General features: G+C 41.3%; 1 protein-coding gene across 1 annotated transcript in view; it reads right to left on the bottom strand.

The window, feature by feature from the left end:
- The window catches only part of LOC122807145 (guanine nucleotide-binding protein G(t) subunit alpha-1), a 766,105-nt gene that overhangs the window by 119,914 nt on the left and 621,927 nt on the right, over positions 1 to 24,264 (bottom strand). The window lies entirely within an intron of this gene.

Raw genomic sequence — 24,264 nt, 5'->3', positions numbered from 1 at the left:
CACCAGTTTTGGCACACAACTATCCTCAGTCAAGTGTCACTGTCCAGTTTTTAATTAGAAATCATGTTTCTAATGTTACCAGCTGTGGAATAATTATAGCTTTCAAAAACGTGACTGTCCCTCTGAGGATCAACATTGCCTCAGTAGTTTTCATTATAAGGATGGTTGAGAATCTCCCAGAATTATTGTTTAATACTTCATAAGCTGTACTGTCAACTAAGGACAACCTTTGTCCACAAACTATTCTTTTAAAAACTATAATTCTTCCTAGAGCAAATTATGCTTGGAAACTAATCTAGATTACCTAACCATTCATCCCTTGATCAAATTTAACTTTTTCCAGTGTGAGTAACCAGTAGTAGATAGCTGTTTGAAAAGATAGAGTAAATATTAAATTCAAATGTAATTTTAACAAAATCGTTTTAAGTCAATACAATAAAAGCAGCTAATAGAATCTTAATCAAAACTATAAGTAAATTTAAGAAAATCAACTACTTTACTGAGGTAGTTAAAAATTCAGTTTTTGTGTAAAAAAAGTTTGAGTTCTTTCCACCCTATTGATTTAGTAGTAGGGACAAGTAACAAGATGACACAAAAACTGGTAAACTTGTTAAATTGCTATAATTAAAACAAAAACAGCCCATTATGTCTTACCCTTAGACTATGTACTTTTTTCTAAGTTGCTTCACAAAGTTGCTGTTTTGTGTTTTATACACTAAATTTAAGTTACCATGTCTTAAAACATGTATCCATACATGACACATCTCTTTTAACCCTTTTTACACATTCTCGCTTGTCTTTGTATCAATAGCAAAAAAGTGCACCTTTACTTCCATAAGTACTAATGCTTATATGGACATTGAACAGGAACAAGCCTAGTACTGATCATTGATCACGATGGTACCCTCAGTAATCATCCTGTCATTTGATCATATGAATTTACAACTCTTACCCTCCATGTCATTTGTGGGCGGCCGCAGTGATGCAGCGGTTAGCATTGCCATCTTACAGCAAGAGGTTCTCTGGTTCAATCCTTGGCTGGGGTGCCTTCTGTGCGGAGTGTGCATGTCCTCCCTGTGGTCACATGGGTTTCCTCCGGGTGCTCCGGTTTCCTCCCACATCCCAGAGACATGCTGTAGGTGGACTGGACACTCTAAACTGGCCCTAGGCGTGTGTGTGTGTGTGTGTGTGTGTGTGTGCCTTCTGTGGAAGGTTGGGCATCAGGCTGGCAACTTGACACGGTAAAACTCTACTGCCAATCATGAGTGGACAGGTGATCTGCTGTGGCGACCCCTAACCGGGAAAAGCCAGAAGAAGAAGACCCTCCATGTCATTTGTCTAGCCATTGTTTTATCTGCTCTGTAAGCCTACAGCCTACTTCAAGTACATCTATTTCATTCACTGACCATTTTTGCAGAACTGTATTACTAAATTTTACTTATACCATGTCCCTTATTGTCTTTTTATCCTTTTCTATCAATGAACTTTGCTGTAAGTGCTTAGTATTTCCTTACTACTGAAAGCTCATATTGCCTTGTGTAAAATGCTTCACTGCCTTTCAAATGTTGTAAAATTCTTTCTTTCAGCAGTGATTCCTTAAGTTTACATATAGTGCCATCCTTTTCAGTTTTTGTTATTGATGCATGCTTTGTAAAATGACTCACTTCTGCCCAAATCTTTAGCAAACTTGCTCTTCTCTCATGATTTATTAAAAAGGGTTCATTAGTGGTATTACTAATTCTCCCCTATTTTTTTTAGGAATTCTAGGTTAAAACCTACTAGTCCACTAGTCCAGTTGATTTGTTCACCTCTTATTTATTCAGTTCTTAAAAGAAGTCTACAAACCCTATCACGTCTAACCTCTTTTGAGAATAAGATACTCATACCAAAAGTGTAATCTTTAGAATGAAGTGCTTTTGCTTCAGGATGCATATATCCAATCAATATGACTAGAAAAATATATTTTCAATTGATTCCATTTGTGAAGAGGGGTGACACTCCCTTAACCCTACTTAGCTAATTGTAAATGAGGAAGAGGTTAAGGGGAGGCACAAGTCCCCTTACCAAGAGAATTAATGGAAAAACTTAACCTGTAGAAACATTTTGCAGTGATATGTAACATAAACCTCTAAGGTTACTCTGTTTCATGGCAATAGGTATAGTAAAATAAAGAGGAGCACTTTCATTACACTTTCCTCATGAAAGCACTGAGTTCAACTACCTTTGAACCCCAAACCTTTATTGAATGTGATAAATCTACTTTCTGTTTTTTTTTCTGCATATTTAGATGAAAATTTATTTTAGTAGTCTTGCTTTTTCATAATGCTTTTAATGCACTCCATGACCATTTCATGCTTCAGTACTCCTTCTTTGCCTTGCTTTCTTATGGGGCAAGTTTAAGTAAAACTATCTTTGAAGAATGTGGATGTGTAAGTCACCTTCTGGTTCTTGAAGTACAGCCTGCATTTACTGCTAAGGTGGAAAGGAGAGAGTATATGATGTAGGCTAACAGCAAACTGCGTTATTTCCTTAAAGGATGGGCTTCTTGGAAAATTAATGAAGTGAGAAGTGTTCCTGTATTGTCATATCTTAATGCATTGCTTGATTTAATATGGAGTGGAATAGGTAAAACTTTGTGATGTATGGAACACCACAATTATGCACTGAATTCAGGAAATTCCTATGCACCTTTCTGATGTAAGAAAGGAATTTAACTTTTGTTAAACACCTTTCAGCACTGTTAAGCTGTAGTCTTACTGTAAACCATAACAGTGGTCTGTGCCAACCACCACAGAACAGTATTGAGAAGCTAAACAATTTTAAAAGCTGGTATAGACAATAAATCCACAAATCACTATTCCCCCAAAAAACACACACACACACACACACACACACACACACACACACACACACACACACACACACACACACACACACACACACACACACACACACACACACACACACACACACACACACACACACACACACACACACACACACACACACACACACACACACACACACACTCATGCACACACGCACACACATGGTAGAGCAGTTTGTTTTTCAGGTGGGCATTGCCATTCTGCCTCCTGTCTGTGTGGCATGGCTTTCAAAACTATAAAACACTTTGTGATCTTCTACATTTGTTCTATAAATGGTAGTATATGAAGTAGATAAAGCTACATTTACTCCAAATAATTATGATTGGGTTACTTTGACTATAACTCATTTCTTCTGTGTTCTAGACATCGATGTTAAGATTCACCTTTCATTGCTTTGCAATGCTCTCAATGTGAATTTCTTGATATCCACGTTGTAAACATAACAACTTGATGATGAATAGATACCCGATAATAATTCTCTAGAAATTGAACTTTTATATCTCCATACTAAGATTTGAAGCCACGGTGTTTAATATTTCTTAAATTCTTATTTTCACACAGATGTCCAGGTCTGCAGCTCCTTGTTGCTTCTCAGCTTTTCTGTGGTAATACAGATCTCTCTAATGGATCCAGATAAGCACACAAAACATGAGAATCAATGCATTATGGTATGATATGGTTTTAGTTACAAATTTAAATGTCTTCCTCTAGAAGTGACTGAGACACTCTCCGCCATTCACGTTATATAGTAGTTATTTGTATTTGAATAGAAAGTATTTAAAGTTCCACAAACAAATCAGCTTTCCCAAGTCCTCAAAACAAGAAAAACAGAATAAGGTATTGTGTATTTGCTATTATGCACACTACATAGGTAACCATTAATAAATGCATAGAATCCATTCCTTTGTTTACTTCTAAATATCTGCACATGCATTATTAATGCATACATTACATTTCTCTCCCTTTACTTTTGAACCTTCAGAAAAAAAAAACCCCAACATAAACACGAACCATAAACCATTACTTAACATACTTTTATTGAATGTACGTGTTATCTAATGGAACTGGTATAATTGTCTCTGAATCAGTGACCCTGAACACCATGCATTAGCATTTTTAAATAATAGTCCTACTTCAGTTTACCAAAATACTATTGTATAGCATTGATGTGTTACTACAATATTGCAACAGTGCATTATTTCCTGTCAGTCTTATTTTTTTCTAATCATTTAAATTGTATTTTTTTCTTACTAAATAAAATACTCTTTTTATTTGTAAATTTACCTCTTTAGGGAATCCCTTGGACATTTAGTATAGTGTGTCTGTGAGCTTAGTGAGCTAGAAGCAGTAGTCAGTGGGAATGCCTTCTACTGGGATACTATAGCACCACCATCCTGGCTGCTCGATGGTGTTGCTTGACTTCAATTATCCATTCCTTTCTGGCCAAAGGTCTGATCAGTTATGTATCTTGGACTGTGAAAATGACTAGTCATTTCCATCTGAAAAATGCTCTTGGTCAGTTTATACCCCAACCAAACTCATAATAACAGAAAGAGCTTTCACTAAAATTGCCCCGGTTAGTTGGAATAATATTTCAGATGAAACTTAGCAACTCAATACCTAATGTCTTTCAGAAGAAATATGAAAACCCTTCACATCAAAGATAACGAACCTGCCTATTTCAGGGATGTAGGCTGACTGTTTTTTAACAATAAATTTGCCAAACTTGCAGTGCCTTCCGGTGCTAATGTTGATAGTATGCAGCATGAGGTTAAAAGATACAGTCCAAAGGCTGTGGTTGCTTCAGTGAAACCCTGAGCCTTTTTAACAAGATCCAGAGCAGCTCCAATAAAATCCAGAGCATGCTCAGTGAAGCATAGGGTTAAGTCAGCAAAACTTGTGGCAAGCCTCATAGTCAGCTGTTGTAATTGTGGAGATAGCCATGAGCCCAAAGGAGAAAAGTGCTTAGCTTTTGGTCAGCAGTGCAACACATGTAAAAAGTGGAATCATTTCAAAAGGTTCTGTAAATCAAAAGGGACACATTCTTTTATTAAAGAAGAGCATTTAAAGAGGCAAGATGATCAATTAGAAAGCTGCAATCCTACCTTTTTGTGTTGATGGTCTGTCAGTGCTTGGTGAAACAGTCAGTGTAGTAGATTTGTGGGCAAAGAATGAGGTATTTTGTACTGTTTTGATTAATGGGAAACCTGTAGAGCTCAAAGATGATACGGGTTCAAACTGCATGATCTTGAACTCAATGCAAAAAATGCATAATTATACCCTTTGGGAAGACAGCTACCCCTGCAAATTTCAACATTAATAACATTACCCTAGGAGTAGACCCATAGGTAAGGGACTTGAAAACTCATGTTGACAGCAACCTGAACTTTGATCACCATGTGTCCATCATGGTGCAGAGAAAATCCTTCTATGTGGCACAACTTATAAGAAAAGGAATGGCATCTAGATCTAAGGAGATCATAGTCCCACTATACTCATCTCTCATTAGATCTATAATAGAGTACAATGCACCCTTTGCCATGTACCTCACCAGACATTTGCAGTTGCTGGAGACACTGTATTCAGTGTCCTACAGACTACTGAGGGGCAATATATGTCTAGCCTACAAAGCATTTTCTGATCTAGCCCAGATGGATGTGATACACATTTGCAAAACAAACACTAGAATTACCCAATGTAGGGATCTAAACCTTGTCTGTGACATAAACAAAACATGTTGGTGGGACAGGTATGATTACACCTTCTCTGGAACAGACTTCAGACTTATGTTAAGCAGATCTCTTCCCTAAACCAACTCAAATGCAATTTGAACCAATGAATGGGAAATCACAAATTCACCCCGGCTTGTCGCCTGTGTCCCTGAAGGACAGGGGCAGCTTAGATGAGCTAAGGCACACACAAATACCAAAGCCATTCTAGTCCTTGGTTATTGATAATTAGGACAAATGGGGCATGAATGGCTAGGCTTAAAAATGTCTAGGGTCATTAGCCTAGTAACGTACTGTAAACCTATGAGCCTATGTTTGTGTATGCCATTACTAGTCTAGGTCATGGCTGAAAAGGGTCCTTAGATCAGTTCACCTACTCATTTAATAAATGAAAAGCAAAGAGAGAGAGAGAAAGAAAGAAAGACTAAAGCACTTTTCATCTAAAGGTCTGATCATGAATCCAGCTTGGGATGTTACTTTAGATTTCAATGGACCTGCCAAATATGGGGCATCAGGCAGCAGTCTGTGCTCATCAACCTCTTGCTTGAAACAGCTATGTAGCCCAAGACCAACTGGTTGATGGGCATGGTAACCAATCTACATATCTTATCTTTGCGTTATGTTCCGAGTCAACATGAGCGGCCCAGTTCTTGAAATAATTTGGCCTAGTTGCATTTACCAAATTCCATAGATTCTTTTCAACATATGCTAACTAGTTTGTAATTTTTTTAATAGCCTTACGTTTACATGTTGAAAAAATGTGTCATTACTCATTTGATCACATTAAAAATCCAACCTACAGCACTGAACTAATGTTCAAAATAAAACTGTTACTATAGATTTGATGTGGGGTGTCTACTAAATTATGGTGCAGGGGCTTACAACTGTGGCACATACATTACATAAACATCCTAAATATATGTGCAAATTCTTCTGTCACCTCATTAGCACCTGCGTGCTGTGCTGTAGATATAAAATGTTTAATGCTGTTTGCTTCAGAAATGTTTTGAATTCTTCCAGTGTAAATTGTAGACTATTATCCCAAACAATTTGTTCGCACGAGCCATATATTGAAAAAAAATATAGACCTAAATTCTTATACTAGCTTATCAGAGGTTTTTGACATCATGCAATTTTCTTCAGGCTTACTTTGACTGGGCATCTACTGCAGTCAGAAAGGGCATGCACAGTCGCTATATCTATGTTGTCATGATATAGATAACCACTCACAGGATAGCGGGGCTGCATATGGTGTTATGTTTGTACCACTACATATTCACTGCAACACTTGACAAAGTCCTCAGTCTCTTTGTCAAAAACATGCCATCACATAAAACTTCATACCAGGGATTTAATCCTTACCATTCCTGGGAATATCTCATGTATTAAGTAGGAATTCTCTATACCACATATGTGTGGATGTACGTCATGTACCCTAGTATTCTGCAATGTACCATAGTTGGAATCACTGATGTGGAATCACAAAGCAAAAATTCCTTGACATGCTGAAGGTTGTTCTTTCCAGTTAGCAAATATAAGGCTTAGCCAATTATGACCCCTTGTTTACGTTATTCCATATCACTGTAAAAACGTGGAATAATTTCTAGTTTCTGTCAGTAAAGAACATTCACAATACATTAATTTTTTTTGATTGCAGAGGAGATAATTAGCTTTTCTGGTCTGTCATTTAATTTTATATGATATTCTACCTCCCCTCCATCCTAGCCTTCTCTTCCTCCTCTCCTCTACCAGCAAATATCTTACTGAAGTCTTCCTATTCTTCCTTGGGTTTCCTCTCTACACTTCATTTCAATAGTCCATTCTATAGATACATAACCCTCTCCTTGAAGAAGTGCTTTTTCAGATTCAGTCAGTAGCTATCCCCTACAATTTATTTTATTTTATTGCATTTACAGTACTGGGCAGAGCTCGTTTATAGGACAGACCTGGGGAGAAAATGTCCATTATCAGAAAAATATTATGTACTGATCAGAAAAAAGTATAACAAAAAATGTAGAAGGTAGTACAGATAGAAATGACATAAATAGTAAAATAATATGAATAGCAAAGACATTTCAGAATATATATATATATATATATATATATATATATATATATATATATATATATATATATATCTATATCTATATATATATATATATATATATATCTTCTTTCGGCTGCTACCGTTAGGGGTCGCCACAGCGGATCATCTGTTTCCATTTCGTCCTGTCCTCTGCATCCTGCTCTGTCACACCAACCACCTGCATGTCCTCTCTCACCACATCCATAAACCTTATCTTAGGCTTTCCTCTTTTCCGGTTACCTGGCAGCTTCATCCTTAGCATCTTTTTCACAATATACTCTGCATCTCTCCTCAGCACATGTCCAAACCAACATAATCTTGACTATCTGGCTTTGTCTCTAAACCTTCCAACCTGGGCTGATCCTCTAATATACTTATTCCTAATCCTGTCCAACCTCGTCACACCCAGTGCAAATCTTAACATCTTTAACTCTGCCATGTCCAGCTCTGACTCCTGCCTTTTTGTCAATGCCACTGTCTCCAACCCATATAACATAGCTGGTCTCACTACCCTCTTGTAGACCTTCCCTTTCACTCTTACTGATAATTGTCTGTCACAAATCACTCCTGACACTCTTCTCCACCCACTCCATCCTGCCTGTACTCTCTTCTTCACCTCTCTTCCACACTCACCATTACTCTGAACTGTTGATCCCAAGTTTTTAAACTCATTCACCTTCACCACCTTTACTCCCCGCATCCTCACCATTCCTCTATCCTCCCTCTCATTCACACACATATATTCTGTCTTAGTCCTGCTGACCTTCATTCCTCTTCTCTCTAGAGCATATCTCCACCTCTCCAGGGTCTCCTCCACCTGTTCCCTACTCTCACTACAGATCACAATGTCATCTGCAAATATCATAGTCCACGGGGACTCCTATCTGATCTCGTCTGTCAACCTGTCCATCACCAGTGGAAATAAGAAAGGGCTCAGAGTTGATCCTTGATGTAATCCCACCTCGACCTTAAACACATCCGTCATTCCCACCGCAGACCTCACCGCTGTCACACTACCCTCGTACATATCCTGTACCAGTCTTACATACTTCTCTGACACTCCCGACGTCCACATACAATACCACAACTCTTCTCTATGCACCATATGTATATATAAATTAGATGTGAACATAATGTATGAAGGTTTAAGTATATTTGGAGATGTATAATACTAAAAATAATACTGCAGTATGTTTTATTGTACAGTAGTCAAAAAAAGGTTAACAAACAGGAAGACAAAACATCCATTGCAACGAAATGCAGTGCTGAGACAGTTCCTCATTTTCTTTGTTCTTCATTCTTCCCTGTCCTTCCTGTTCAAAGCAATCCCTTTACATCTTTGACAAGGTATTAGGCCAGATTCCAAAAGAACTTGGCTATGACAAGAGACTGTACTGAGCAGTTACTCCCATGCCTGAGTCCAAAACCAATGGCTCTGTCAGTCCTCATTCAGAGGAAATAATGCTCTTACTCTACCATGCCCTGGGAGAACCACTTATGAGAAACTAAGTGCAGCTTTGCAGGCCTTACAGGAAGAGGGTCGTCAGACTGCTGGAAGCAGGCTAAAGTAGAGTGACCAGCAGAGTGAGTGGGATGGAAGTAAAGGATATGACCAAAAATTAGAGCTCTTCTCAACACAGACCAGAACAGAGAGGAGAGACATGACACAAGTACACAAGATCTTGCTATGGAGATATGAATGAATAGTGAAATGAGAAGGCACAGGTAACAGACTGTGAAGTTCAGCTACTTCTTAGATCTGTGAAAGTATTTTTTTCTTGGATACAGCTGTGAACAGTTAGTTATGTACTCACCATAACGATTGATGTATGTAGTCCATCTCGCCTACATTCATTACTGATGGGTTCGGAGCCGATTCTTGGCTCCGACTCGGCCGACTATTTTCTAGCACGAAGTCTCTAATTGGCTGGGCTAACCAGTATCCCAGGATGCACCTTGCCCCAACCCCCAGATCTTGTTTGCATACATTGCAGTCGCTCCACATACACAAACCTCACTAAGAGGAATACCACCCACCAGGAAAAAGGAATAAAAACCAATTTTGAAGGGTCTCAGAGCAATTTTCCTCCAAATCCTTCAGGAAGGGGGCAGGTGGGAGGGTACATAAGAATGTAGGCGAGATGGACCACATACATCGATTGTTATGGTGAGTACATAAGTAACTGATGTTATGTGGTCCTATCTCGCCTACATTCATTACTGATGGGACAGCGTCCCTAGCACCTCTAACCCGGGAGGCTCATAGGAAAATACTCCTGAGAACCATGGAACCAAAGAAAGCCTGGCCTCTAGATGCGACGTCCAGCTTGTAATGAGAGATAAAGGTATGATGAGAAGCCCAGGTGGCCACTGCACAAATGTCGTCCAAGGAAAGCCTGGCATGATATGCTATTGAAGTCAAGACTGCCCTGGTGGAATGAGCCTTAACTGGGAATGGTAAATTTCTGCCTGATGATGAGTAAATAACGGAAATGCAATCCTTAATCCACTTAGAAATTGTGCACTTGGAAACAGGGCCACCGGTTCTATTCTCTGAGAAGGACACAAACAATTGATCCGATTTTCTTACATGTTCCGTCCTGTGTAAATAGAATCTCAGTTGTCTATGCACATCCAATTGATGAAATTTGAACTCTGCTTTGTTGGAGAAGTTTGGAAAAAACACAGGTAACTCAATGGATTGATGGAGGTTAAACATGGAAGACACCTTAGGGAGGAAGGACGGATTAAGTCTCAAGGATACCCTGTCCTTATGGAAGATCAAATACGGGGGGCTTAATGGACAATGCTTGAAGTTCTGATACTCTTCTAGCTGAAGTGATGGCCACCAAGAACGCCATCTTCCAGGATAAGAATTTTAGTTCGCAAATGGCAGCCGGCTCAAAGGGTGGAGAAGTGATGGCTTGCAACACCAGATTTAAATCCCATGGCATGATGGATTCTGACACAGGAGGGCAAAGTAACCAGGCTCCTTTCAAAAAGGCCTTGCAAAGTTTATGGCCCATAAGAGCGGGCTCGTAGGATACATGGCAGTTAGAAATGGTCACCAGCTGCACCTTAATGGTCGAGGGAGCGGAGCCCTGTCGGAAGAGCATAGCTAAAAAGTCTAAGACCGCCGATATAGAGGCTGTGAAGGGGTCTAGGCCTTGGGCATGAGCCCAGGTAGAAAATCTCTTCCATTTGCTGGAGTAAATTCTTCTGGTGGAGGACTTGTGAGATGACGATAGGATATGCACCACCTCAGGTGAAAGGGAATGTAGTCTAACTAATGATGGAAGTGGAGCAGCCAGGCTGTCAACCTGAGGGAATGTAGGGAGGGGTGGAACTGTCCCGACATGTGAGTCAATAGGTCTGGCACTGGATCCAGAGTCCAAGGACTGTCCACTGTGTACCGCTGAAGGAAGGGGATCCAGACTTGGTGGGGCCAGTGTGGAGCAATTAGAATCATCTTACTTCCAAAGTAAATGGCTTTCTGAATCACTCTTAGTAACAGAGGAAATGGAGGAAAGGCATAAAGCAGACTGGGAGGCCAACCGTGGACTAGTGCATCTCTGGGTGACTCCCCCTGTGGGGGGATCAGGGTGAAGTAGTTGATGCATTTGGCATTGAGAGGACTGGCAAAGAGATTGCAGCAAGGCTGACCCCACCTGCTGAATATCCGAGTTGCAACTTGGTTGTTCAGAGACCACTCGTAGGGCATCAGCATAGCTCTGCTTAGCCTGTCTGCTATCACGTTGGATTTTCCCAGAAAAATGCATTGCTACTAGAAACCATTGGGAAGACACTGCCCAATTCCACACTTTCATGGCTTCTCTGCAAAGGGGGTAAGACTTGGTTCCTCCTTGCTTGTTCAGGTACCACACAACTGACATGCTGTCCGAGTGAATAGCAATCGTTCCCCAGGGAAGAGAGCTCTGGAGTGCTTGCAACGCTAATAACACTGCTCTCATCTCTAGGACATTGATGTGTAAGTATACCTCATGATCCTGCCATGTGCCTTGGACCGTTCTGCCCAGATAATGCCCCCCCACCCTATCTGGGAAGCATCTGTGGTCACTATGGCAGCAGGAGACAAAGGAACTAGATTCCTCCCCTTGTCCAGGTTGGAGGAACATAGTCACCAACGGAGATCCTGTCTGCATTGTTTCATGAGGAGAATTGGATGAGAGAGAGGGAATTTTTGAAAGGACCACTGGACTGAAAGGAGCCACTGGAGGATCCGCATGTGTAGCCTGGCTAAGGGCGCTAGCATGATGGTCGCCACCATGGATCCCAATAGCTGAAGAACTAACCTGGCTTGAACCTTCTTGTGGGGCAACAAAGCTTGGACCTGAGATTGCAACACTGTTATCATTTCTAGAGGTAGAAAGGCCCTCATTTGAACACAGTCTAGCTCTGCGCCTATAAATACAACATGCTGTGAGGGCAGCAAGGCAGATTTTTCCCAGTTTAATGTCCCAGTTTAATGTAATTCCTAGCCTTTGGCAAAGGGTTACGGTAGCCTCCCTGGCTTGAATGAGGAGATGCCTGGTGGGGTGGTAAGGAGCCAATCGTTCAGGTAAGGAAACACCTGGAATCCTAGATGTCTCAGGTGAGCTGTCACCACTGCCAAACACTTGGTAAACACCCTGGGGGCTGTGATGAGACCAAAGGGCAGGGCTTGAAACTGGAAATAACTGGCTCCCAGCCGGAAGCGTAAATTATTCCTGGATGCCTTGTTTATCTTGATGTGGTAATAGGCATCCTTGAGGTCGATGGAGCACATCCATACTCCCTCTCTCAGCCATGGGAAGATGGATTGAATAGTGACCATTCGGAATTTGGACTTCAGGATGTAGTGATTCAATCGGCTGAGATCCAGAATGAGTCTCAGGTCCCCTGATTTTTCAGCACCAAAAAGAGTCTTGAGTAAGTTCCTGATCCGATCTGGTCTGAGGGGACCGGTTGGATGACTCCTTTTCTTAGCAGCTTTGATATCTCTAGTGCTGCTTGATCCCTTTGACTGGGTGGAATGTCCGGGATTTTTTTGATTGGGGGAGGGTTGAAGCAAAGGGAATGGTGTAACCTCTGGTAATTATTCTAAGCACCCATTGATCCTGAGTGATGCTCTCCCAGGCTTGAGGATGCCTCGAAAAATGGCCCCTGACTGGCTCCGGAATAGCACAGTCAGGCGATCCCTCAGGGATGCTGTTAGGAAGATCCGCGAAAGGAGTCGTGGTCTCCCAAATTGCGGGGGCCTCCTCTGCCCCTAGGATGGCGTCTTCCAGAATAATTCCCCCCTCCTCTGCCTCTGGAGGGGGGCTCACCATGAGTGGCGGGGAAAGACTTTTGTGACTTCTTGAACCACATCTTCCCTCCTCTCTGAGCCTTGGGATAAGGCCTAGCGGGAAGAGAAAAATGGGCCCCTATGGCAGATAAAGTCTTACCCTCCTGCTCACATCTGGTGAGAGTGTCTTTCACTTCCGGTCCGAAAAGAGAGGACCCATCGAAGGGGGCGTCAGTGAAGGAAGACTTGAAGGCCTCTGCGAAGTGACATAGGCACATCCAGGTTTGCCTCCTAAGAGCCAAACCTGAACTAGCTGCCCTACTCACCCCTTCGGCTGCATAAGATATGAGCCTCATGGACGAGTTGACAATGGAACCAAGGGTAGACAACTGGGCGTTAACAGTCTGCGCTACCGCCTCAGGCATGTTACCCGTCAAGATATCTCCCAACTCTTTGTGGATATCTCTCTGGAGCCGAGTAAAGTGACAAAGGTAATTCAGTGACCGCAGTGTAAAGGTCGCTGAAGACAGGGTAACGCTTCCCATACCGATCCATACTCCTGGACTCCTTGTTAGGAGGATGGACAGAAGAAGAAACCTCTGCAACTTCCTGCTGAGTGGCTGACGCCACCACCATGGCATCTACAGGGACCCATTTCTTCAAGAACTCTTTCCCTGGGGGAGCAGACAGGAACTTATTCGGACGACTGGGCACCGGTTCCATGGAATCAGGGTGCTCCCACACCCTTCGACAAATCAGGTCCAAGAGTTCATCGAAGGGTGGAGACACCCAGGAGGTGGAAGGTTGAGCTCCGAAGGCCTTGAGAAATATGGACTCCTCCTCAGAGGGGGGCTTGGAAGGCCAGTCACCTCTTTGCCTCAATATCTCCAGGATGTCGGAGAAAGAGACATCATCAGAGGATAACTTAGGGGACCCCTCTGCATCTTTGAGGTTGGTATCTGAGGTGATTGACTCGTCTTGGGAGTCTATGTGCTTCCTCTTGCACAACTTCTTCCTGGGAGGCTCCTCAGGCACAGACTCTAAGGGGCCTTCAGAAAGTTGGGGACCACTCATGGGGGTGACCTCAGGCCTTCAAGCTCCGCTGTCCACAGATAGGGGGGCGTCAGAGGCTCTAGCCGGGGTGTATGGGGACGGAGTGACCGATCCAAGTGATGTCACTGATGACCTGGCCAGTGCGCTCCTCATGACCTCGAAGGCGGGCCCCCCAAATCTGAGGACTGACCCATCTCCGAGACCACAACTGGAGTCGGTGTCCCCCTAGCCGAAGTGCCGAGAGGGAGACTCGGGGCTGACAGAAGTCCCGATGCATCCCCCTCGGGCCCAACCGAGGAAACCCAAGTGCCGAAACCAGATGACGGAACCGAAATGGTTGGAGCCGATGACGGTTCCAATAAACCCACCAGGGGTATTGGAGCTGGCCCAAGGACATCACTCGGTGCCGAACACTCCGGCTCTGATGACACAGAGGTGCTCGGAGGAGGAATCATCGGTACCAATGATGGGGTAGGCTCCGGAGCCGACTGGGTCGGAGCCGAAAACAATTTGGCTAACACCGGCGACTGAAGGAGCCTCTGGACCACCCTATCCACATCCAAATCAGACAACCTCGAGGATTTGGAGGAAACTGAGGGAGATGAGGATCTCCTACCTATGGACTCCTGTCTAACACTGGGTGACCGGCTCCGAATTGGCTCCAAAATTATCGGAGCTGAGGTCGACTCCAGTACCACAGATACCTCTGCGGCCCCGATGACAATGGAGCCGAGGAGGCAGTATCCAAAACAGAGCTCTTGTCCTGCGGCTCCGAAGCCAAAGGAGCTGAGGAGGTAGTAACTGTTTTCAAAATCTTCTCCAGGGGCTCCGAAGAACTAGATGGAGCCGGAGATCTTTTCTTAATTCTGGTATATTTAGACTTGCCAGTAGAAGAAGCAGACTCTACATCCTCTTTAAAAGCGGGCTTGACTAGGCCCTTCAAAATCAGTTTATTTTTCCTTTCCTGCAGCACCCTAGAGCTGAAGGAATGGCAGACACTGCATGATTCTTGTAAAGGAATCGCACCAAGGCAATAAACACAGATGGCATGCCCATCTGTAATAGACATTTTATAAGCACATTTAGAACATTTTTTAAACCCGGAGGGTTTATGCTCCTTTTGCTCTTTCAACATGTCCAACAGTATCCAAACACTCAGCAACAACAGGAGGAAGGCGGGAAACACTACTGGACACAGGAACTCTAATTCAAACGTTCCCCAGGAAAAGGAACCGACAACAGAACACACTATAAAATGAATGCGAAGCAGAGGACTAGATCCCTCTAAATTAAACAGGCCTAGCCCACCAAACACAAGGGATACCACACACACTCTCCAAAAAACTAACCGAACAGGCTCAAACACACACAAAACACAATATAGCTATGAGAATAGCCTTTTTTTGTATAAAAGAGAAGTGCAAAACTTTAGAAAGTTTAGTAAAAGTGTACTTAGCCATAGCCAAGCTCGAGACCACTTCCTAACTCAAAGAGCGGCAAACAAGATCTGGGGGTTGGGGCGAGGTGCATCCTGGGATACCGGTTAGCCCAGCCAATTAGAGACTTCGTGCTAGAAAATAGTCAGCCGAGTCGGAGCCGATTCTCATCTCCGAACCCATCAGTAATGAATGTAGGCGAGATAGGACCACATAACATCCAATTATATGAACAAATGGGATGGTTGGCAGAACAGGAATCTATCCAACACTCAAGATTGCTGGCACAGGTTTAACAGAGGGAACAGTAGGGGAAAAAGAGGAAATGCAGAATGTTAAATTTGCCAAAAAGCCCAGCTGGATAGTCTAATTGTCTCCTTCTGCCATCAAAAATTGTAAATGGAGCCTAAGTTTGATCACTGACTTAGGTAAAACTGTAAGAAAGATATGGTTAATGGGGCTACAACTCCTCATGTCAGTTGTTTTATAGTTTTTAGGAGACATAAATGGGTATGTCTCCTGAGAGCCAAATTCCCTAACTATGACTCTGAACATAACAGCACCAGAGTGTAGAGAGGGGTATAGCATAGAGCTGCACATCTCTTCTCAGGGAAGAGGTTTACTGCAGTGACTGAAAGGAAGAGTGGGGGAGCTGTTAGTGGAATTCTACAGTAGATAGATCCATATTCATGTGGACCTGCTATGTGGGAGCATAAGTATACAAGAGCTCAGAACGTACCATGTTCATACCAGGGAAGAAAATAAGAGGTAGGCCTATGGTTAGCTCTCCATTTGCCACATGATAGCAGTTGTTTATGCTGTCCCTAAATCTTGCCAGCTGTGAGAAGAAATAGAAGGGTATGGTATAGGTGGGCAGTATCACCAGACAGCACTTAGGTTGGAGCAGCAGAAGAGAGTGTTAAATTTATAGTGTATCTTTTAAAGACTGATCTTTTAAACTGACTCTCTGCTATACTGATGTCATGTTCTCCAGATGCACACAGCACCAACATGTATCTTTGCACACACACACACACACACACACACACACACACACACACACACACACACACACACACACACACACACACACACACAAACACACACACACACACATGCATGCACACACGCACACACAGGGTCTATATCACATCATCGAAGACGCATTACTTCGAATGCATCTTCATCAAACCCATAAAAACAAAAATTGAAAACAGCTAAACTACATATGAGTTTGTCCAAAAATAAAAAAAAATATCACTACACACAAAAGCTGTGCCCCCCCACCCCCCCTAACTAAATATACCAACTCCGAGATCGCACTACAGTTTACAAAACAGCAAACTACCGGAGGCGGGCAAGCAATTTCTTTCCCAGGGAAAGAAATCGCTCATATGCTCCTTCGCTGTTTTCAGTTTTTGTTATTTTAAGTTCGGCGAAGATGCATTCGAAATTATGCGTCTTCGACGATCTAATAGGAACCCCACAGACACACACAAACTTAGGCACTGAGCAGTAGCAGCCATACAGACTAATATATGTAGACAAACACACAAACACAAATAAAAGCATGCTGCAGCTATACCCTTTCAACTTAATTATTCTTACCAAGATTGCAATTAACATTACAGAAAGGGCATGATGATTTTCTCATTGGTTTTGCACATTCTGTTATTTGATGATGAATTGTCAAAGTACACTAGTGACAAGTGTCATTGAACAATAGTACAAATGCTGAGTAAAAAAAGTACCATGATTACCACTGATCAGATCATTAGCATCACTTAATTTATACCAAATTATTTAAGAACAGCATAGTTCAGAAGTGAAACTTGAGCAGTTCCCTTAACATTGCATTTTAGGATTGATAAAGGATGGGATCAGTTTGGTGCTCTGCATTTTAATGTAATCCTGAACATGAACTTTTCCTTTAAATCCACAAAGATGTCTGATTTAGACTGACAGGTATCTCAGAAATACTTGAACTAGCTAACAAACTGATCCTCAGAAGTCAAGGTGATTGACAACATTTTGGGAGTGGTGAAATCAGGGGCCTTGTTATACGACGGTAACGTGTGCTGGTGATACAGCCACAATCTTGGGAGTGTGATGGTTAACTACCCCCATTCTCTCTCCATCAACAAACGAAAAAGGCAATTTTGTTGATTATTTGGTTAACTTAGGTATTGGTATACTGTGTGCACATAATTTAATAAAATTGGACTTCACGTTGAAAATTTCTATTTTAAGTGCAGAAATGTTTGGGAAATGATTACTAGCCAGGAGATAACTGAAATCATAATCCAGTGTTTGTCTGTTGGAATAATGATAACTGAAGTATACAGTGATGTCATACCTAGCAGAATTCATAAGTAATCCAGCTGTATGGAAAACACCTAAACTTATTAAGTGTGATGCGTTCCTTTAGTTTTATTAAGCTAGTCCAGTGTCTTAAAAATATATATTTTTAATTTTATGTCTTAGAAAAAAAGAAAAAAAAATCCACTCAGAATCTCTCCTATTGACAGTTATGGTGCAATTGCTGCTGAAGAACCCTTTGGAAAATTTTAATTGTGACGCCTGTGCCCTGGCCCAGCAATCAAGGAGCCTCAATCCTAACACCAGTGAGGGGCATCTCATATAGGAGGAAAGGACAACAAATACACACAGTAAAGTGCAATTTCCCTTAGATCACAGTCAGTCCAGGGCTGGTCGCTCCCTTGCTCTCCAGGTCCCCAATAAGACTCCCCACTGGCACAGCTAAAGGGTCCAGATATCAGCCTAGTGGGCAAGCTAAAACCTCCAGCACCCTCTCTGTCCAACCAGTGCTTCATGCCCCTGCCCAAGTAGCTGACACACACATCAACACACACTTTGAGAAGAGTTTATACAACCACACAGACACTCCTGGGAAAGGCTGGCACAGGTTCTCCAGCTGTGCTCCTTTTACCCAGACTATACAGTAGAAATCACTGTCACCACCCAGCTAATATTTATCAGCTACCCAAAGGCCCTTAAAGGGTGTCCAATTATTATCCAATTGGTAGTGTAACTAAACAGTCAAGGCTTATTAGAGTGACCTGGTACAGGATCACTATATACATGCAATGTACTCTTAGAGCTTAACTTATCTCTATACAAAACAGCCACAGTTGAAAGGTTTTAAAATATTTAATAATAAATAATAAAAAAAAAACAAGACAATACTTTTACTACACAGTGCTAGTCAAGAGATCAGAGATCACAGAGAAATACTGAAAATAATTCAGTAGTACAGTTCTGACATCTCAGAAAACACAATCTAATCTTTCTAGTTCTATCTATTTCTAACAGAAAACACAAGTCTAAGATAAACTTACATATAGAGAAAAGGCAGTGCTGAGTTGAATGGTCAAGACAAAAATGCTTAATGCTATCTGATTCTCTCTGTTTAAATTGATATTACAGTCCTAATTCACATTACATCATTCTTCACACTTTCCTGGGGTTCCCAGGCTAGCAGGCTACATTCTTTAGTAAACTCACACCAGGTCAGGAAGCAAAGCCATTAAGGATATTTATGCATGAAAATTCTGGCCATTAAATCTGGCCTTAAAACAATAGCAAGAATTCCTCCACCTAGACAGGATGGAGCCAACTTTAAAGATCAAAGACAGTCATAAAATGCTTGACTTAGCTTCCTTACAGCAAAGTGCACTGTTGTTACATTATTTTCCAGTTTGACATGTAACACTATTTTTACCATTTAAGACAACAAGCTTGTGGGTTACATTAGTATTTACAAATTACAGAATTATCTATAAAATTCTATCTGGCTAGGCTGGCAGCCTTCACATTAATAAAAAAGTGTTGTGAATGTCAACCGAATCAGTAGATCAGCAGTAAGTAAGACAAAGTGTTCTTTGCCAGTGATATCTCATTTTTTTCCATAGCACTGCCTAGTAGGAAACATTAAGTCTTTATTTAAAAACTGAGTATGATCCACACCCAGTAATACAACTGCTCTGAATGAAGGTAATTATTTGTCAGTGTTAACTGTTAAATTGTATCTTGGGCAGTTCCACTCATCCTTTTGTCTATCTTTGTGACTATAGATGTTTTATCTAAAACATACCAATGTTCCTTTGAAACATTTTTGACTTTGCTTGAATTCATGAATATCTTACATCCATGCAAGCCTTTTGCTTTGGGTTTGTTTCAGGCATAAGACAGATCATAGAAGTTCCTGATTTGGGAAACCCCTCACGCTTCACCCTTTGCATTCTGTTGTAGCTGTACTAAGGATATGTAAAGTACCACCAGCCATATTCAGAAGTTTAGGTCTGTGATTCCCAAAGTTCACTGCAAGCTTTAGTTTGCCCATCCCACTGCCAGCAATGCATAGGCAAAAAATGGCATATAGGATATACTGTCAGAAGTTGTGCCCCCTCTCCTCCATTATGGCCTGACAATAACTGGAGCCTCTAGTCCTACCACCCACCAAAGGTGTGGTTCAAATCTCCTGCCCAATGCTTTTCCTGTCACAGATGTGGCCATTACTTCTCTGCCACCCTCATTCATTCATTTGGGGGTATGAGTCCCCTGCCTACTCCCTGCACATTCTAGCAGAATTTGGGATCTTTTGTTGATTCCTTCCCAACTGTATCAGTGGCTGATCACTCAGTTAGTTGTACTCAGAATAGAAGTGAGCAGATCTCCATGCCATTTCCCATACTTCATGCAGTATTGACCAGTGCCACCCTTATAGCCTGTACATCCTGTCTGTGGTTGGCCTCCTCATTGCCAGTACATGAATGACTGAGCTCAAAGACTACCTGCCATTGATGGGATAGTTGGCTAAGAAGTGACTGAGCTCTCCGGAAAACTGTGTAGCATATTGATAGATGGCATAGGTGTAAGGTGCATAATAATTGGTAGCATGGTGTTGGTGGCATTATTTTCAAGTGATATTTTTGGAGACAAGGTCACTGAATGGTAGGTTATCATGCACAGGAGAAGCATTCTCTTATCACTGAGGCTGAGTGACCTTGGAGTTAGCACAGATAGAGTTACAGTAGTTGATGAGTGGCTACATTATGAATGCTCTTCTTCAAGTTTTCTTATTTTATTTTGTTTTATTTGACACTTATTTATAGTTAATTGTATTTAACTTACACAGTGGAGTGTGATTTTTGTGTGTTCATTGTATTGCCATGAGTCAGTAATAATCACAGGATTCCTGCCTCTTCCGCTGTTGCATAAGGTTGATTAGTCTGGCATGCGGCACCAGTGATGAATTTTTAACAAAGGCCCATGCCAAGGATCACCTCACAACCAAAGACAGCCCACCAAAACTCCCTCCATTGGAAATGTATGCTATGAATAACCTATGGGCAATCCTCTACAGCAATAACTGTCCTGCTCCATGATTCTAGTCTTTTATATGTTGGTTCTTATAGTTATTAAGCAGCATTTCCAGCTCACCTAAAAAGTTTCTTCAAATGGCTTCTGAAGAGGAAAACAATGCATTTGGTATAAAATGCACGCTAATGTGTGCTTTGATCTAGGATACAAATGAATCAAACTATTGTCAATATCTAAATGATAACAAATACAGACATATTTAAACCAAACTTATTATGTTAATTGACAATGCATTATTTACATATATCCTAAACTTTTGAATATTAACATGAGCTTTGAAATGATCCCAAGCAAACATACATTAATGTAGGCTCCATGATGTAGAGGGAGAAAGGCTGGAATGTGACTGAGACAACTCAGTATTGACTACTGACCAGGGCAGGGAGCTCAACAAGCCAGCTAGTGAGGGTGGAGTGAATGGCTGATGCTGGGAAGAGGGTGGATGGCTGAGCTAGCATGCTGATTACTTGTGGATACTGGGCTGCCAAGTTACTCATTGTATTGTAGTTGGGGTAATATGCATGTATGAAAGCACACAACAGACACACAGACGCAGATACACACACACACACACACACACACACACACACACACACACACACACACACACACACACACACACACACACACTCACTGTCTCCCTGACCTGGAATTACAACTCCTCCGGTCCTAATACTGAAAATCTCATGATTGCCTGAATAATGACCATAGACTGTATGTAGAAATTATGGCTGGCCAGCATGGTGGAGAAAAAAATGACTAAAAATATATTTGACAACTTTTAAAACAAGTTTTTCTATATCAGGCGTACTTATAGATAACCAAACAGCTCTTAACATGAAACTAGTACGTTGATTTCAGTATATTATACTCTTTCATTTTGTTCTGCCCCCACCTTATTGATATAATTTTATTTTACTATTTATGTTCCATTGTTAAGATTGCTAAAATGGGCTGAAAATAAAACATTTATTTGCTCATACTGTCAAGAAAACCACTGTTACTAGTTCTCCAGTTTCCTTTATTTATCCTTTTTTGCTGATTAGAATATTTTAATTTAGCCAAAGCTTCTACATAAAAAGCATGTGAAGAAAATCTCCAGCATACAATCTTGGACAACAGTTTAGTACAATAGCCTGTCAATTGTAGCAATATGCATTTCTTTGGTATATATGAGGAAAATGCAATATTTGAAGGAGGAGGATCATCTGCATATGAACAGAACATGTAAATGCAGCACAGATTACATATGCAGACCAGGACTGAACCCCAGACCTTGAAGTTAAGATGTGGTAACAGTAAATACTGCACAATTCTCCTTTTGCAAGACTTCTTAAATAGAGTCATCTTCCTATTGGTATAAAGTTAGTTTGACAGTGCTAGGAAAACATTGCATTATATTTAAAACCATTTCCTGTCTATGCAACTCCTCTTCTTTTCTGACAATTCTATATTAAGTTCTCACTGCTTTAAACTAAAACTTCAATAAAAAATGTTGAAAGCTGGAAAAGTATACAACTCAAACAGTACACTGTTTTAGTAGTAATAACATTATAATTCTCATATCCCAGGATTCTAAATCAATTTATAGTGGAGACAGTGCACTATACAAAAGCTGCAGATGTTGCAGGGGATTAGAGATTCCAAAAGACTTCACACAGGTAATGTATGATTATGAAAAAGTGCAAAAACAAATGGCCAAATGGCTCCAGACTGTAGACAATGTTTGATTCCAAACATTACAGCACCTTTGTAATGGGTAAATGAAACTTGCCAGTCAACCCCTCTGTGACACAGTGTGTCACAAAAGTCAAAAGTAAAATGCTACCTTTCTTGGCAGCAACTTTCCTACAGGTGAATGCACTGATGGTCAAGAAAGTGGTACTACCTGCAGTGCACCCTGCAATGAAGTGGTAGCCAACTAGGCATTATCAGAGTCTCTGATCAGACCAGTTTTCTGACTACGAGGGTACTGGTAGGTGCCGAATGGACAGAGAACTGTTGCTGGCTATGTATGACCTATATGTATCACACATAAGTTTATACTGCCTGGCTAGAATACCCATCTCACTAGAGATGAAGGACAGGCTGTTACTATCACCTTTCACATTTTATTTTAATTTTTAAATCTATTAATTTGTTAACAGGGTAAATGAACTTGCCCATCCTGGAACTTTTTCTTCTATGACCTGGCCCAGAAAGGCATGAGCAAACACAACATGTTTGTGAGCAGTTTAGTGCAGTCTATCAAGCAGTCTGTTTCTGATATATAGGATGAAACTCATGTACAAACGGTGATAAGTTGCAAAACTCCACATAGACATTGACTGGGGGTCAGGACTGAGTTCTAGACTCTGATGTCATGAGGGAAAGATCTTACCAATCAGGTACCATGCTGTTCTGTACTTTACAAAGCTGCTAAACAAGTAACTGGCTGTAACATTTCATGAGACTGTGAGCTGGACAAAATTCCCATCAGTAACAGCCAAACACCATGCAGCCATGGAACAGATCTGTGAGGAAGCACACCTGCCACATGCTCTCAGATCCATCAACTGAACCCATATTGCTATTAACCTCCTTCCAGGAATGATGGCTACTGCTACATAATCATCTGGAAGGTAAGGCATTCATTTGACAACCAGCCTGTGTCCTCAGCAGTCAGATTATTCATGCAGTGGCAGATTACCTATACCTTGGGGCCTGGGCAGATTTCAAACGATGGGGCTTACCACACTTTTTTGGACCATGTAATAAATATACATTGTTTTGGATTCATCTTTCTGATTGTCTTAATTTATGTTATTGCTTAATAAACAAACTTTGTGTTTGTTTTAAATATGAATCATCATGAATGTTTTACCAGCAAGAACAAAAACAAAATGTACTAGCCAATGATAACAAAATTACCAATTTCATAACATTTCAACTATAGAAACACATGAACTGCTGCCACTATAATCCACTAATGCCTGTATACTTCAGTTAAAGATAGTTGACAGTGTACAGCTCGAATATCTATTTAAAATGGCACAGTAAAGTATTCCAACTTGCTTTATACAAATGTAGACTAGTCTTGCAAAACCTGACTAATGATTGCTTAATTCCATAGGATCATAGGAGATTACTAGAATATCGACCTGGAGGTCATTTTAAGCCTAGTTGTTTCAACACAATGTAATAGCATTGAAGTACTAGTGACTACCCAAGATTGCATTTAGTTATGACTGTCCATGTCTAGGGGGGTTGTGGGCACTATCCCCAGTAAGAATGTATGGTGCCTCATCCACTTGTCCAGGTTCCTCTTCAACAGTGTCATAGAGGTGCTCTGTTTCACATGAATTGGTAGCCTGTTCCAAAGATGTGGCAGTTACTAGGAGAT

This window comes from Protopterus annectens, chromosome 7.part0, assembly GCF_019279795.1.
Source record: "Protopterus annectens isolate FY-2018-M chromosome 7.part0, PAN1.0, whole genome shotgun sequence".
Taxonomy (NCBI): Eukaryota; Metazoa; Chordata; order Ceratodontiformes; family Protopteridae; genus Protopterus; species Protopterus annectens.
This window is presented reverse-complemented; position numbering and strand designations above follow the sequence as displayed.